Genomic DNA, 14,748 nt, shown 5'->3' on the forward strand with positions numbered 1-14,748 from the left:
CTCTACCGTAGTCACATCAATGGAAACCCCTATACATCTGCCCGAGCACTCCTTCGACCACCCCTTAAGAGCCCTCTGTCTCCACAAAATCTTAGAATTGTGATTGGCCAGCCAGAGAATCCCCAGTACCACCGGAAACACCGGGGAATCAATGAGGAAGAGGCTAATACGCTCCTCATGACCCCCCCGCATTACCATGACCAGTGGCACTGTGACCTCCCTGACCAGCCCTGACCCAAGTGGTCGACTGTCTAAGGCGTTCACGGGGAAGGGTTGGTCCAACTGAATCAGAGGAATCCCTAACTTATTTGCGACCCCACGGTCCATAAAACTCCCTGCCGCGCCTGAATCGACTAGCACCTTATGCTGGGAATGAGGGGAAAACTCAGGGAAAGAAACGAATGCATGCATGTGGCCGACAGGGGGCTCTGGGTGAGGCTGGTGCTGACTCACCTGAGGTGTCGAAGTAGTGCTCTGCCTGCCCTCTTGACTCCCAGATGAGCTTCTCCAGCACCGATCTGCAGTGTGTCCTCTGCGACCACAGTGGGGGCAGGAGAAGACTCCCCCTCCAGTCTTCCTGGCTGCAGTCCCCCCTATCTCCATGGGCGTTGAAGCAGGAGGGCTGGGAGGTGGAATGAACAGGGCCCGATTGGGAAGCCCGCGCAGGCAGCCAGCAGGTTGTCCATTCTGATGGACAGATCGATGAGCTGGTCCAGGGTTAGGGTGGTGTCCCTAAATGCCAGCTCCTGGCGGACGTCCTCTCTCAGACTACAGCGATAATGATCCATCAGGGCCCTTTCATTCCACCCCACTCCAGTGGGAACACCAGCGTGAAGTCCTGCACACTCCTCGTCTCCTGTCTCAGATGGAACAGCCGCTCACCCGCCGCTTTTCCCCCCGGTGGATGATCGAACACAGCACGGAAGCGGCGGGTGAACTCCGGGTAATGGTCCCTAGCAGAGTCCGGACCCTCCCAGATGGCATTGGCCCATTCTAGGGCTTTACCTGTGAGACAAGAGACGAGGACACTGACACTCTCCTCTCCCGAGGGAGTGGGGCGAACGGTCGCTTGGTAAAGCTCCAGCTGGAGTAGGAACCACTTACACCCAGCGGCCGTCCCATCGTACTCCCTCGGGAGCACGAGTTTAATCCCGCTGGGGCTGGACGCCGTCGGCGCTGGTAGAGGTGCAGGTTGTCAGACAGCTGCAGGTGTGGTGGTGGGAGCGCCAACATCATACACGCCAACACCTGGTCCATGGCTGTACCCAGGCGATGGAGGATGGTGGAGTGCTGGGCGACCCGTTCCTCCATGGACGGGGGTGGCGCTTCCGCTCCTGCTGACTCCATATCTTGGTGCGGGATTCTGTCTGGAACTCTATAAATGTAGGAGGGGTGAAGTCAGGCGCAGGAGACCAAGGTACGTGAACACACGTTTAATAGACACCAGTCCAAAATGCCAAACACAAGGCAGGGAACAAGGAATCCAACAATAGGCAACAACACCCAAACTGAGTCGGGACACAGCCCAGGAAACCCGTATGCACAAATGAATGAAGGGCAGAGAAAAAAGCAATCCCCAACCCTAACATAGCAGACACAAATAATCCTGCACAACCCTAAACCTAAACAGACAGACTAAATACCCCCACTAACGAACTAACTCAAAACAGGAGCTAAAAAACAAAACAGACATCACCAAATGAAAATGAAAAGGAGATCAGTGGCAGCTAGTAGGCAGGTGACGACGACCGCCGAGCGCCGCCCGAACGTTGAGAGGCGCCACCTTCCGTAGACGTTGTGACAATAACGTGTTATCTATAAAGTAATCCCTCCTAACATCACTCACTAAGATATAATAATGTCTCTCTTTATATATACAGTGTCACACCCTGATCTGGGTCACCTGTCCTTGTGATTGTCTCCACCCCCTCCAGATGTCGCTTATTATCCCCGGTGTATATATCCCTGTGTTTCCTGTCTCTCTGTGCAATTTCGGCTTGTTTGCCAATTCAACCAGCGCTTTTCCTTGCTCCCATTTTTCCCCGTCTTTGTTTGTTTCTAGTCCTCCTGGTTTTGACCCTTGCCTGTCCTGACTCCGAACCCACCTGCCTGTTCTGACTACCAGCCTGCCTATTCCTTTGTACTGTTTGGACTCTGACCTGGTTTATGAACTCTCGCCTCTCCCCGACCTGCCTTTGCCTACTCTCTTTGTTATAATAAATATCAGAGCTCTACCATCTGCCTCCTGTGTCTGCATTTGAGTCTCGCCTTGTGCCCTTATATACAGTGCTTTGGGAAAGTATTTAGACCCCTTGACTTTTTCCACATTTTGTTACTTTACAGTCTTATTCTAAAATGTATTTAGTTTTTTCCCCTCATCATTCTACACACAATACCCCATTATGACAAAGAAAAAACAGGTTTTGAGAACGTTTTGCTAATTTACATTTACATAAGAATTCAGACCCTTTATTCAGACCCTTTACCTTTGGCAGCAATTACAGCAGCCATTCTCTGCAGATCCTCTCAAGCTCTGTCAGGTTGGATGGGGAGTGTTGCTGCACAGCTATTTTCAGGTCTCTCCAGAGATGTTCGATTGGATTCAAGTACGGGCTCTGGCTGGGCCACTCAAGAACATTCAGACACTTGTCCCGAAGCTACTAATGCGTTGTCTTGGCTGTGCGCTTGGGGTCGTTGTCCTGTTGGAATGAGAACTTTCACCTGAGTCTGAGGTCCTGAGCACTTTGGAGCAGGTTTTCATCAAGTGTCTCTCTGTTCTTTGCTCCGTTCATCTTTTCCTTGATCCTGACTTGTCTTCCAGTCCCTGCCCCTGAAAAACATCCCCACAGCATGGTGCTGCCACCACCATGCTTCACCGTAAGGATGGTGCCAGGTTTCCTCCAGACATGACGCTTGGCATTCAGGCCAAAGAGTTCACAATTGGTTTCATCAGAGTCTTTAGGTGCCTTTTGGCAAATTCCAAGCGGGCTGTCATGTGCCTTTTACTGAGGAGTGGCTTTCGTCTGGCCCCTCTACCATAAAGGCCTGATTGGTGGAGTGCTGCAGAGATGGCTGTCCTTCCGGAAGGTTCTAACATCTCCACAGAGGAACTTTAGAGCTCTGCCAAGAACTGTCGGGTTCTTGGTCACCTCTCTGACCAAGGCCCTTCTCCCCTGATTGCTCAGTTTGGCCGGGCGGCCAGCTCTAGAAAGAGTCTTGGTGGTTCCAAACTTCTTCCATTTAAGAATGATGGAGGCCACTGTGTTCTTGGGGACCTTCAATGCTGCAGACATTTTTTGGTTCCCTTTCCCAGATCTGTTCCTCAACAAAATCATGTCTCGGAGCTCTACGGACAATTCCTTCAACCTAATGGCTTGGTTTTTGCTCTGACATGCACTGTCAACTGTGGGACCTTATATCAACTGTTCTGCCTGCGGCTATGGAACCCTGACCTGTTCACCGGACGTGCTTGTTGCACCCTCGACAACTACTATGATTATTATTATTTGACCATGCTGGTCATTTATGAACATTTTAACATTTTAACATTTTGACCGTGTTCTGTTATAATATCCACCCTGCACAGCCAGAAGAGGACTGGCCACCCCTCATAGCCTGGTTCCTCTCTAGGTTTCTTCCTAGGTTTTTGGCCTTTCTAGGGAGTTTTTCCTAGCCACCGTGCTTCTTTCACATGCTTTGCTTGCTGTTTGGGGTTTTAGGCTGGGTTTGAGATATCAGCTGATGTACGAAGGGCTATATAAAAATACATTTGATTTGATTTGATATAGACAGGTGTGTGCCTTTCTAAATCATGTCCAATCAATTGAATTTACCACAGGTGGACTCCAATCAAGTTGTAGAAACATCTCAAGGATGTAGAAACATCTCAATGTTTTCCCTCTGTCATTGTGGGGTATTGTGTGTAGATTGCTGAGGATTTTATTTGATCAAATTTAGAATAAGGCTGTAAAGTAACAAAATGTGGAAAAAGTCAAAGTGTCTGAATACACCACTCTCTCCCCATCTCGCATTTCTTCGCTTATGGCAGGATTTGAATCTAAAGATCTTGAAGAAGGGATTCTTTCTAAATAACACAGGCCAGAATACATTTCCATAAGTTAAGACAGTCCAAGGACAACATTAGGTAGTTCTGAGCTGAAATAGAGCGCCCACATGTGTCCAGCGTGCGTTCGTCCCTAAATCCTGAGTTTATAATCCAGTTGACCTTGGTGATTCTACAAGTGAAAATACCACGTCTCCCAGGGTGGAAGAAGGACTCCATGGCAGCGTTCCAAATGGCAAGCGTTCCTATCCCCAATGTAGTGCACTAGTTTTGACCTGGGCCCATAAGGTTAGTGTGTAAATCAGTGTACTTTAAAGTGTGCCATTTGTGAAGCAACCCAAGTGTGACTGCCAGTGTTCAGGTTGGGGAGCTGCACTGTAGTCGATTAACCAAGGAGGATTTGGCCACTGTTGTCTCTAAATATCCCCACAGACAGTGCATCTGGACTGGGTTGAAATGTCGCTTGTCCAGCGGGGTAGGCTCCAGGAGCTCCAGAGACTAAGAAAAGGGAGAGTTAGTGACGTGATAACACTCAGGTTCAGTGGGCACGAATGAGGTAGAGTTATCCTCGATACAGACACTAGCGCTAGCAACTGAGCTAACTCGTGCCAAAAGCTCAACGGGAATACTCATTGGAGGACATAAAGTGAGAGTAGCCAGGGCTGTGAACTTAACAATATGAAAGGATTCAAACAGGGCAGTTGCTTAAAGGTTCAATGCAGCCATTCTTTATCTCAATATTCAATCATTTATTGGAAGCAATTAACCTGTTTGGGCTAGGGGGTAGTATTGAGAATTTTGGAAAAAATATGTGCCCATTTTTAACTGCCTCCTACACCAACTCAGAAGATAGAATATGCATATTATTGTTCAGGTTTGGATAGAAAACACCCTAAAGTTTCTAAAACTGTTTGAATGGTGTCTGTGAGTATAACAGAACTCCTATGGCAGGCAAAAACCTGACAAGGTTTCATGCAGGAAGTGGCCTGTCTGACAAGGAGTCGTGCGTCTTGCATCTGTTTATTGAAGAGTAAGGATCTTAGCTGTAACGTGACAATTCCCAGGGCTCCAATAGGCTCTCAGAAGCCGGGAAAATCCTGAAGGATGACGAGGCAGCCTCAGGCTGAAACAGATAATCACCTTATCCAAGTGGCCGATCAGAGGACCATTGAATGAGGCGCGTGCGCGATTAGCCCCCATGGAGTATATTCATTAGGCTGTTTAGCTTATTGCAGATTCCCGGTCGGAATATTATCGCTTTTCTACGAGATAAATTGCATAAAAAATGATTTTAAACAGCGGTTGACATGCTTCGAAGTACGGTAATGGAATATTTAGAATTTTTTTGTCACGTTCTGCGCCATGCGCACGACCGTGGATTACCATTCTGATAGTGTCTAGAACGCACGAACAAAACGACGCTATTTGGATATAAAGATGGATTATTTGGGACCAAACCTACATTTGTTATTGAAGTAGAAGTCCTGGGAGTGCATTCTGACGAAGACAACAAAAGGTAATCAAACTTTTATAATAGTAAATCTGATATTGGTGAAGGCTAAACGTGCTGGGTGTCTAAATAGCTAGCCCTTGATGGCTGGGCTATGTACTTAGAATATTGCAAAATGTGCTTCATCCGAAAAGCTATTTTAAAATCGGATATATCGAGTGCATAGAGGAGTAATGTATCTATAATTCTTAAAATAATTGTTATGCTTTTTGTGAACGTTTATCGTGAGTAATTTAGTAAAATTGTTAGTAAATTCACCGGAAGTTTGCGGGGGGTATGCTAGTTCTGAACGTCACATGCTAATGTAAAAAGCTGTTTTTTGATATAAATATGAACTTGATTGAACAGACATGCATGTATTGTATAACATAATGTCCTAGGTGTGTCATCTGATGAAGATCATAAAAGGTTAGTGCTGCATTTAGCTGTGGCTTTGGGTTTATGTGACATTGTATGCTAGCTTGAAAAATGGGTGTCTGATTATTTCTGGCTGGGCACTCTCCTGACATAATCTAATGTTTTGCTTTCGTTGTAAAGCCTTTTTGAAATCGGACAGTGTGGTTAGATAAACGAGAGTCTTGTCTTTAAATAGCTGTAAAATAGTCATATGTTTGAGAAATTGAAGTAATAGTATTTCAAACGATTCAAAAATCGCGCCACTGGATTAGACTGGCTGTTACGTAGGTGGGACGAATTCGTCCCGCCTAGCCCATAGAGGTTAAGTACCTTACTAGGATTGTTTTCAACATTAATGGACTTCCGGGTTTGGAGCGAGTAGTCGTGCTGCACTTCGCTCTGCAGGTAATATTACATCTCATTACATTACAACGGTTTGATTTGTTTGATCTGAGCAATTTTTTTAGCTAGCTACTTAGCTGTCTTTTTATCAAAGATAATTGTCTAGTTTAGAGTAATTACTGAGGTTAGCTAGCCAGCTGTTTTCGTCCGCCGCGCCACCGTTCTCCTACTTAGTCAACACTGCTAGCTAGCCAACTTCTACCGACTAGCAGCACTGTAGAAACTAATACATTAAAACGGAACGATTTGATTAGTGTAGTGTTAGCTAGCTACATAGTTGTCTTTGCTGTCTTTGTATCTAAGATAATTGTGTAGTTTATAGTAATTATCGAGGTTAGCTAGCCAGGTTAGCTAGTGTTAGCTAGCTACATAGTTGCCTTTGTATCATGATAAGGTGTAGCACTGAAACTATCGAGGTTACCTAGCCAGCTACACTTTCAAACAAAGTCAACAACGCAGCCACTGCTAGCTAGCATACTTCACCAGCCAGCAGTACTGTATCATTTTAGTCATTTTAGTCAATAAGTTGTCTTTGTCATAGTTTGATAATTGTGTAGTTTAGAGTAATTATCGAGGTTAGCTAGCCAGCTATTTTCGTCCCCCGCGACGCCATCTCCAAACCTAGCCAACTATTACCGACGAGCAGCATTGTAGAAACTAAATACATTACAAAGGAACGTCTTGATTAGTGTTATGTTAGCTAGCTACATAGTTGCCTTTGTATCATGATAAGGTGTAGCACTGAAACTATCGAGGTTACCTAGCCAGCTACACTTTCAAACAAAGTCAACAACGCAGCCACTGCTAGCTAGCCTACTTCACCAGCCAGCAGTACTGTATCATTTTAATCATTTTAGTCAATAAGATTTTTGCAACGTAAGCTTAACTTTCTGAACATTCGAGACGTGTAGTCCACTTGTCATTCCAATCTCCTTTGCATTAGCGTAGCCTCTTCTGTAGCCTGTCAACTATGTGTCTGTCTATCCCTGTTCTATCCCCTCAGCACAGGCCATACAACGCTTCACACCGCGTGGCCGCTGCCACTCTAACCTGGTGGTCCCAGCACGCACGAACCACGTGGAGTTCCAGGTCTCCGGTAGCCTCTGGAACTGCCGGTCTGCGGCCAACAAGGCCGAGTTCATCTCAGCCTATGCTACCCTCCAGTCCCTCGACTTCTTGGCGCTGACGGAAACATGGATTACCACAGATAACACTGATACTCCTACTGCTCTCTCCTCGTCTGCCCACGTGTTCTCGCATACCCCGAGAGTATCTGGCCAGCAGGGTGGTGGCACTGGAATCCTCATCTCTCCCAAGTGGACATTCTCTCTTTCTCCCCTGACCCATCTGTCTATTGCCTCCTTTGAATTCCACGCTGTCACAGTTACCAGCCCTTTCAAGCTTAACATCCTTATCATTTATCGCCCTCCAGGTTCCCTTGGAGAGTTCATCAATGAGCTTGACGCCTTGATAAGTTCCTTTCCTGAGGATGGCTCACCTCTCACAGTTCTGGGTGACTTTAACCTGTTAGGGCTAGGGGGCAGCATTTGCACGTCTGGATAAAAAAAATGTACCCGATTTAATCTGGTTACTAATCCTACCCAGTAACTAGAATATGCATATACTTATTATATATGGATAGAAAACACTCTAAAGTTTCTAAAACTGTTTGAATGGTGTCTGTGAGTATAACAGAACTCATTTGGCAGGCAAAACCCTGAGACATTTTCTGACAGGAAGTGGATACCTGATGTGTTGTATTGACTTTAAACCTATCCCATTGAAAAACACAGGGGCTGAGGAATATTTTGGCACTTCCTATTGCTTCCACTAGATGTCACCAGCCTTTACAAAGTGTTTTGAGTCTTCTGGAGGGAGATCTGACCGAACAAGAGCCATGGAACGATGATGTCCCATTAGACACCTGGCGCGCGAGTTCATGTTGGGTACCCTCGTTCCAATACGTTATAAAAGAGTATGCATTCGTCCACCTTGAATATTATTCATGTTCTGGTTAAAAAAGGCCCTAATGATTTATGCTATACAATGTTTGACATGTTTGAACGAACGTAAATATATTTTTTCCCCTCGTTCATGACGAGAAGTCCGGCTGGCTTAGATCATGTGCTAACAAGACGGAGATTTTTGGACATAAATGATGAGCTTTTTTGAACAAAACTACATTCGTTATGGACCTGTGATACCTGGAAGTGACATCTGATGAAGAGAATCAAAGGTAATGGATTATTTACATAGTATTTTCGATTTTAGATCTCCCCAACATGACGTCTAGTCTGTATCGCAACGCGTATTTTTCTGGGCGCAGTGCTCAGATTATTGCAAAGTGTGATTTCCCAGTAAGGTTATTTTTAAATCTGGCAAGTTGATTGCGTTCAAGAGATGTAAATCTATAATTCTTTAAATGACAATATAATATTTTACCAATGTTTTCTAATTTTAATTATTTAATTTGTGACGCTGACTTGACTGCCGGTTATTGGAGGGAAACGATTTCCTCAACATCAATGCCATAGTAAAACGCTGTTTTTGGATATAAATATGAACTTGATAGAACTAAAAATGCATGCATTGTCTAACATAATGTCCTAGGAGTGTCATCTGATGGAGATTGTAAAAGGTTAGTGCATCATTTTAGCTGGTTTTATGGTTTTGGTGACCCTGTCTTTGACTTGACAAAACATTACACACAACTCTTGTAAATGTACTGTCCTAACATACTCTAAATTTATGCTTTCGCCGTAAAACCTTTTTGAAATCGTAAAACGTGGTTAGATTAAGGAGATGTTTATCTTTCAAAGGGTGTAAAATAGTTGTATGTTTGAAAAATTTGAATTTTGACATTTATTTGGATTCAAATTTGCCGCTCTTGAAATGCACCTGCTGTTGATGGAGTGCACCACGGGTGGGACGCTAGCGTCCCAACTAGCCCATAGAGGTTAACCTCCCCACGTCTACCTTTGACTCATTCCTCTCTGCCTCCTTCTTTCCACTCCTCTCCTCTTTTGACCTCACCCTCTCACCTTCCCCCCCTACTCACAAGGCAGGCAATACGCTTGACCTCATCTTTACTAGATGCTGTTCTTCCACTAATCTCATTGCAACTCCCCTCCAAGTCTCTGACCACTACCTTGTATCCTTTTCCCTCTCGCTCTCATCCAACACTTCTCACTCTGCCCCTACTCGGATGGTATTGCGCCGTCGCAACCTTCGCTCTCTCTCTCCCGCTACTCTCTCCTCTTCCATCCTATCATCTCTTCCCTCTGCTCAAACCTTCTCCAACCTATCTCCTGATTCTGCCTCCTCAACCCTCCTCTCCTCCCTTTCTGCATCCTTTGACTCTCTATGTCCCCTATCCTCCAGGCCGGCTCGGTCCTCCCCTCCTGCTCCGTGGCTCGACGACTCATTGCGAGCTCACAGAACAGGGCTCCGGGCAGCCGAGCGGAAATGGAGGAAAACTTGCCTCCCTGCGGACCTCGCATCCTTTCACTCCCTCCTCTCTACATTTTCCTCTTCTGTCTCTGCTGCTAAAGCCACTTTCTACCACTCTAAATTCCAAGCATCTGCCTCTAACCCTAGGAAGCTCTTTGCCACCTTCTCCTCCCTCCTGAATCCTCCTCCCCCTCCCCCCTCCTCCCTCTCTGCGGATGACTTCGTCAACCATTTTGAAAAGAAGGTCGACGACATCCGATCCTCGTTTGTTAACCTGTTGGGTCTAGGGGGCAGCATTTGCACGTCTGGATAAAAAAAATGTACCCGATTTAATCTGGTTACTAATCCTACCCAGTAACTAGAATATGCATATACTTATTATATATGGATAGAAAACACTCTAAAGTTTCCAAAACTGTTTGAATGGTGTCTGTGAGTATAACAGAACTCATTTGGCAGGCAAAACCCTGAGACATTTTCTGACAGGAAGTGGATACCTGATGTGTTGTATTGACTTTAAACCTATCCCATTGAAAAACACAGGGGTTTAGGAATATTTTGGCACTTCCTATTGCTTCCACTAGATGTCACCAGCCTTTACAAAGTGTTTTGAGTCTTCTGGAGGGAGATCTGACCGAACAAGAGCCATGGAACGGTGATGTCCCATTAGACACCTGGCGCGCTACTTCATGTTGGGTACCCTCGTTCCAATACGTTATAAAAGAGTATGCATTCGTCCACCTTGAATATTATTCATGTTCTGGTTAAAAAAGGCCCTAATGATTTATGCTATACAACGTTTGACATGTTTGAACGAACGGAAATATATTTTTTCCCCTCGTTCATGACGAGAAGTCCGGCTGGCTTACATCATGTGCTAACGAGACGGAGATTTTTGGACATAAATGATGAGCTTTTTTGAACAAAACTACATTCGTTATGGACCTGTGATACCTGGAAGTGACATCTGATGAAGAGAATCAAAGGTAATGGATTATTTACATAGTATTTTCGATTTTAGATCTCCCCAACATGACGTCTAGTCTGTATCGCAACGCGTATTTTTCTGGGCGCAGTGCTCAGATTATTGCAAAGTGTGATTTCCCAGTAAGGTTATTTTTAAATCTGGCAAGTTGATTGCGTTCAAGAGATGTAAATCTATAATTCTTTAAATGACAATATAATATTTTAACAATGTTTTCTAATTTTAATTATTTAATTTCTGACGCTGACTTGACTGCCGGTTATTGGAGGGAAACGATTTCCTCAACATCAATGCCATAGTAAAACGCTGTTTTTGGATATAAAAATGAACTTGATAGAACTAAAAATGCATGCATTGTCTAACATAATGTCCTAGGAGTGTCATCTGATGGAGATTGTAAAAGGTTAGTGCATCATTTTAGCTGGTTTTATGGTTTTGGTGACCCTGTCTTTGACTTGACAAAACATTACACACAACTCTTGTAAATGTACTGTCCTAACATACTCTAAATTTATGCTTTCGCCGTAAAACCTTTTTGAAATCGTAAAACGTGGTTAGATTAAGGAGATGTTTATCTTTCAAATGGTGTAACATAGTTGTATTTTTGAAAAATTTGAATTTTGACATTTATTTGGATTCAAATTTGCCGCTCTTGAAATGCACCTGCTGTTGATGGAGTGCACCACGGGTGGCACGCTAGCGTCCCACCTAGCCCCAAGAGGTTAAGTCAAACGACACCGCTGGTCCTGCTCACAATGCCCTACCCTTTGACCTCTTTCTCCCCTCTCTCTCCAAATGAAATCTCGCATCTTGTGACGGCCGGCCGCCCAGCAACCTCCCCGCTTGACCCTATCCCCTCCTCTCTTCTCCAGACCGTTTCCGGAGACCTTCTCCCTTACCTCACCTCGCTCATCAACTCATCCTTGACCGCTGGCTACGTCCCTTCTGTCTTCAAGAGAGCGAGAGTTGCACCCCTTCTGAAAAAACCTACACTCGATCCCTCCGATGTCAACAACTACAGACCAGTATCCCTTCTTTCTTTTCTCTCCAAAACTCTTGAACGTGCCGTCCTTGGCCAGCTCTCCTGCTATCTCTCTCAGAATTACCTTCTTGATCCAAATCAGTCAGGTTTCAAGACTGGTCATTCAACTGAGACTGCTCTTCTCTGTGTCACGGAGGCTCTTCGCACTGCTAAAGCTAACTCTCTCTCCTCTGCTCTCATCCTTCTAGACCTATCTGCTGCCTTTGATACTGTGAACCATCAGATCCTTCTCTCCACCCTCTCCGAGTTGGGCATCTCCGGCGCGGCCCACGCTTGGATTGTGTCATACCTGACAGGTCGCTCCTACCAGGTGGCGTGGCGAGAATCTGTCTCCGCACCACGTGCTCTCACCACTGGTGTCCCCCAGGGCTCTGTTCTAGGCCCTCTCCTATTCTCGCTATACACCAAGTCACTTGGCTCTGTCATATCCTCACATGGTCTCTCCTATCATTGCTATGCAGACGACACACAATTAATCTTCTCCTTTCCCCCTTCTGATAACCAGGTGGTGAATCGCATCTCTGCATGTCTGGCAGACATATCAGTGTGGATGACGGATCACCACCTCAAGCTGAACTTCGGCAAGACAGAGCTGCTCTTCCTCCCGCGGAAGGTCTGCCCGTTCCATGATCTCGCCATCACGGTTGACAACTCCATTGTGTCCTCCTCCCAAAGTGCTAAGAACCTTAGCGTGACCCTGGACAACACCCTGTCGTTCTCCACTAACATCAAGGCGGTGACCCGATCCTGTAGGTTCATGCTCTACAACATTCGCAGAGTACGACCCTGCCTCACACAGGAAGCGGAGCAGGTCCTAATCCAGGCACTTGTCATCTCCCGTCTGGATTACTGCAACTCGCTGTTGGCTGGGCTCCCTGCCTGTGCCATTAAACCCCTACAACTCATCCAGAACGCCGCAGCCCGTCTGGTGTTCAACCTTCCCAAGTTCTCTCACGTCACCCCGCTCCTCCGCTCTCTCCACTGGCTTCCAGTTGAAGCTCGCATCCGCTACAAGACCATGGTGCTGGCCTACGGAGCTGTGAGGGGAACGGCACCTCCGTACCTTCAGGCTCTGATCAGGCCCTACACCCAAACAAGGGCACTGCGTTCATCCACCTCTGGCCTGCTCGCCTCCCTACCTCTGAGGAAGCACAGTTCCCGCTCAGCCCAGTCAAAACTGTTCGCTGCTCTGGCACCCCTATGGTGGAACAAGCTCCCTCACGACGCCAGGACAGCGGAGTCAATCACCACCTTCCGGAGACACCTGAAACCCCACCTCTTTAAGGAATACCTAGGATAGGATAAAGTAATCCTTCTAACCCCCCCCCCCCCCCCTTAAAATATTTAGATGCACTATTGTAAAGTGGTTGTTCCACTGGATATCATAAGGTGAATGCACCAATTTGTAAGTCGCTCTGGATAAGAGCGTCTGCTAAATTACTTAAATGTAAATGTAAATGGTCAAAATAGCTTCTTAGCAAAGTGCAATTTCTCAAGAAAGAATTTTGCTAAGACTGTCTGGAAGTGGTCTGATTTGGGAGGGGGATACTGAAAAATAGCTGCTTTTGGCAGAGAGGTTTGGAACTCTCTTTCTTATTGGTCTATTAATGTCACCAGGCAGAACAAAACTCCATCCAACCAAAGCAGGCTGAAATTTCTGGCGGTCTTTTCAAACAGCGCTTACACTAAAATGGCATTATCATAATTTTCACAATTTCACAGTATTATTCCAAAATACATATATTTTATTTACATTTACTTTGTTTACATACATTGGAGTAAATACATTTTGACTTCTGGTGGGGATACGATAGTTGAACTAATCTCATGAGGCATTTATAATTTATAGTCTTCAAGAATAACATTTTTTCTTCCAAAAAGCCATTTCAAAAAAAGAGAGAGAGAGAGATTCAGAGGTGTTGGGTAAAATGCGGAAGACACATTTCAGTTAAATGCATTCAGTTGCGCAACTGACTAGGTATCCCCCTTTCCCTTTTCTCTCGCCTTTCATCCCTTTGTCAAACTGGCCAAAGTATGTGTGTCCCCCTCTGATGGAGAGTCAAACACCCACATATACCCACCCACACACACACACAGTCACACACACACTGCGCTACGGGCCTCTTATTACACGATCAAAAGGCCCAGAGTTAGGCCAGAGTCAACTGTTGATTCAGGAAGATCACACCCCAATTAGCGGGGGGATAGATTTCTCCACTAATTTGTGTGTTGCTTGGACTTCACTGGAGAAAGACTGGCGTGATTAAGACATGAAGTTGTTGTGTGTGTGTGTGTAATGTGTTTGTGCGTCTGTGCATGCAAGTGCTGTCTGGCTGATGTTGTTTGAATGTGTAACAGAGATAGAAATATGCCGTAAGCTCAGTCCACAGAAATATAGCCAATGGTGCTATCTCATTAGATCCTTTTCTATAGCTCAACTGGCTTGTACGTTGCCAAGGAGGGCGGTCATGTGATAGCGAGGCAGAGGGCCCTGGGTATGAGCCGTGCTATGCATCCTGAGTTGAGGGAGGAAACTACTTCTAAGCTAGCTAATGCAGCAAGCATTCAGTACCAGGAACCCTATTATTTTTGTCTTACTGGTAGCAATTTGCACCCGGCAGTAATGAAATGAAAGTAGAAAAGAACAGAGGAGCTGAAGAAAGAGAGGTGACGGTAAATAAAAACAAAGGCGAAAAGGAAGCAGAGGGAGTCGATGGGGAAATATTGTAACTGGTCAGTCTTTTAATGAAGTCTCTTTAATGAACAGTCTTTTTATTGAACAGTCTTTTTAATTGGCAGTATTTTTAATGAACAGTCTGTCCAAATCCCTCCCTCCCTCCCTCCCTCCCTCCCTCCCTCCCTCCTCCCCTTATTTCTTCCTCATCCACATGCAGGTCAGC

The sequence above is a fragment of the Salmo salar genome, chromosome 22 (assembly GCF_965601325.2).
Source record: "Salmo salar chromosome 22, fSalSal1, whole genome shotgun sequence".
Classification (NCBI taxonomy): domain Eukaryota; kingdom Metazoa; phylum Chordata; class Actinopteri; order Salmoniformes; family Salmonidae; genus Salmo; species Salmo salar.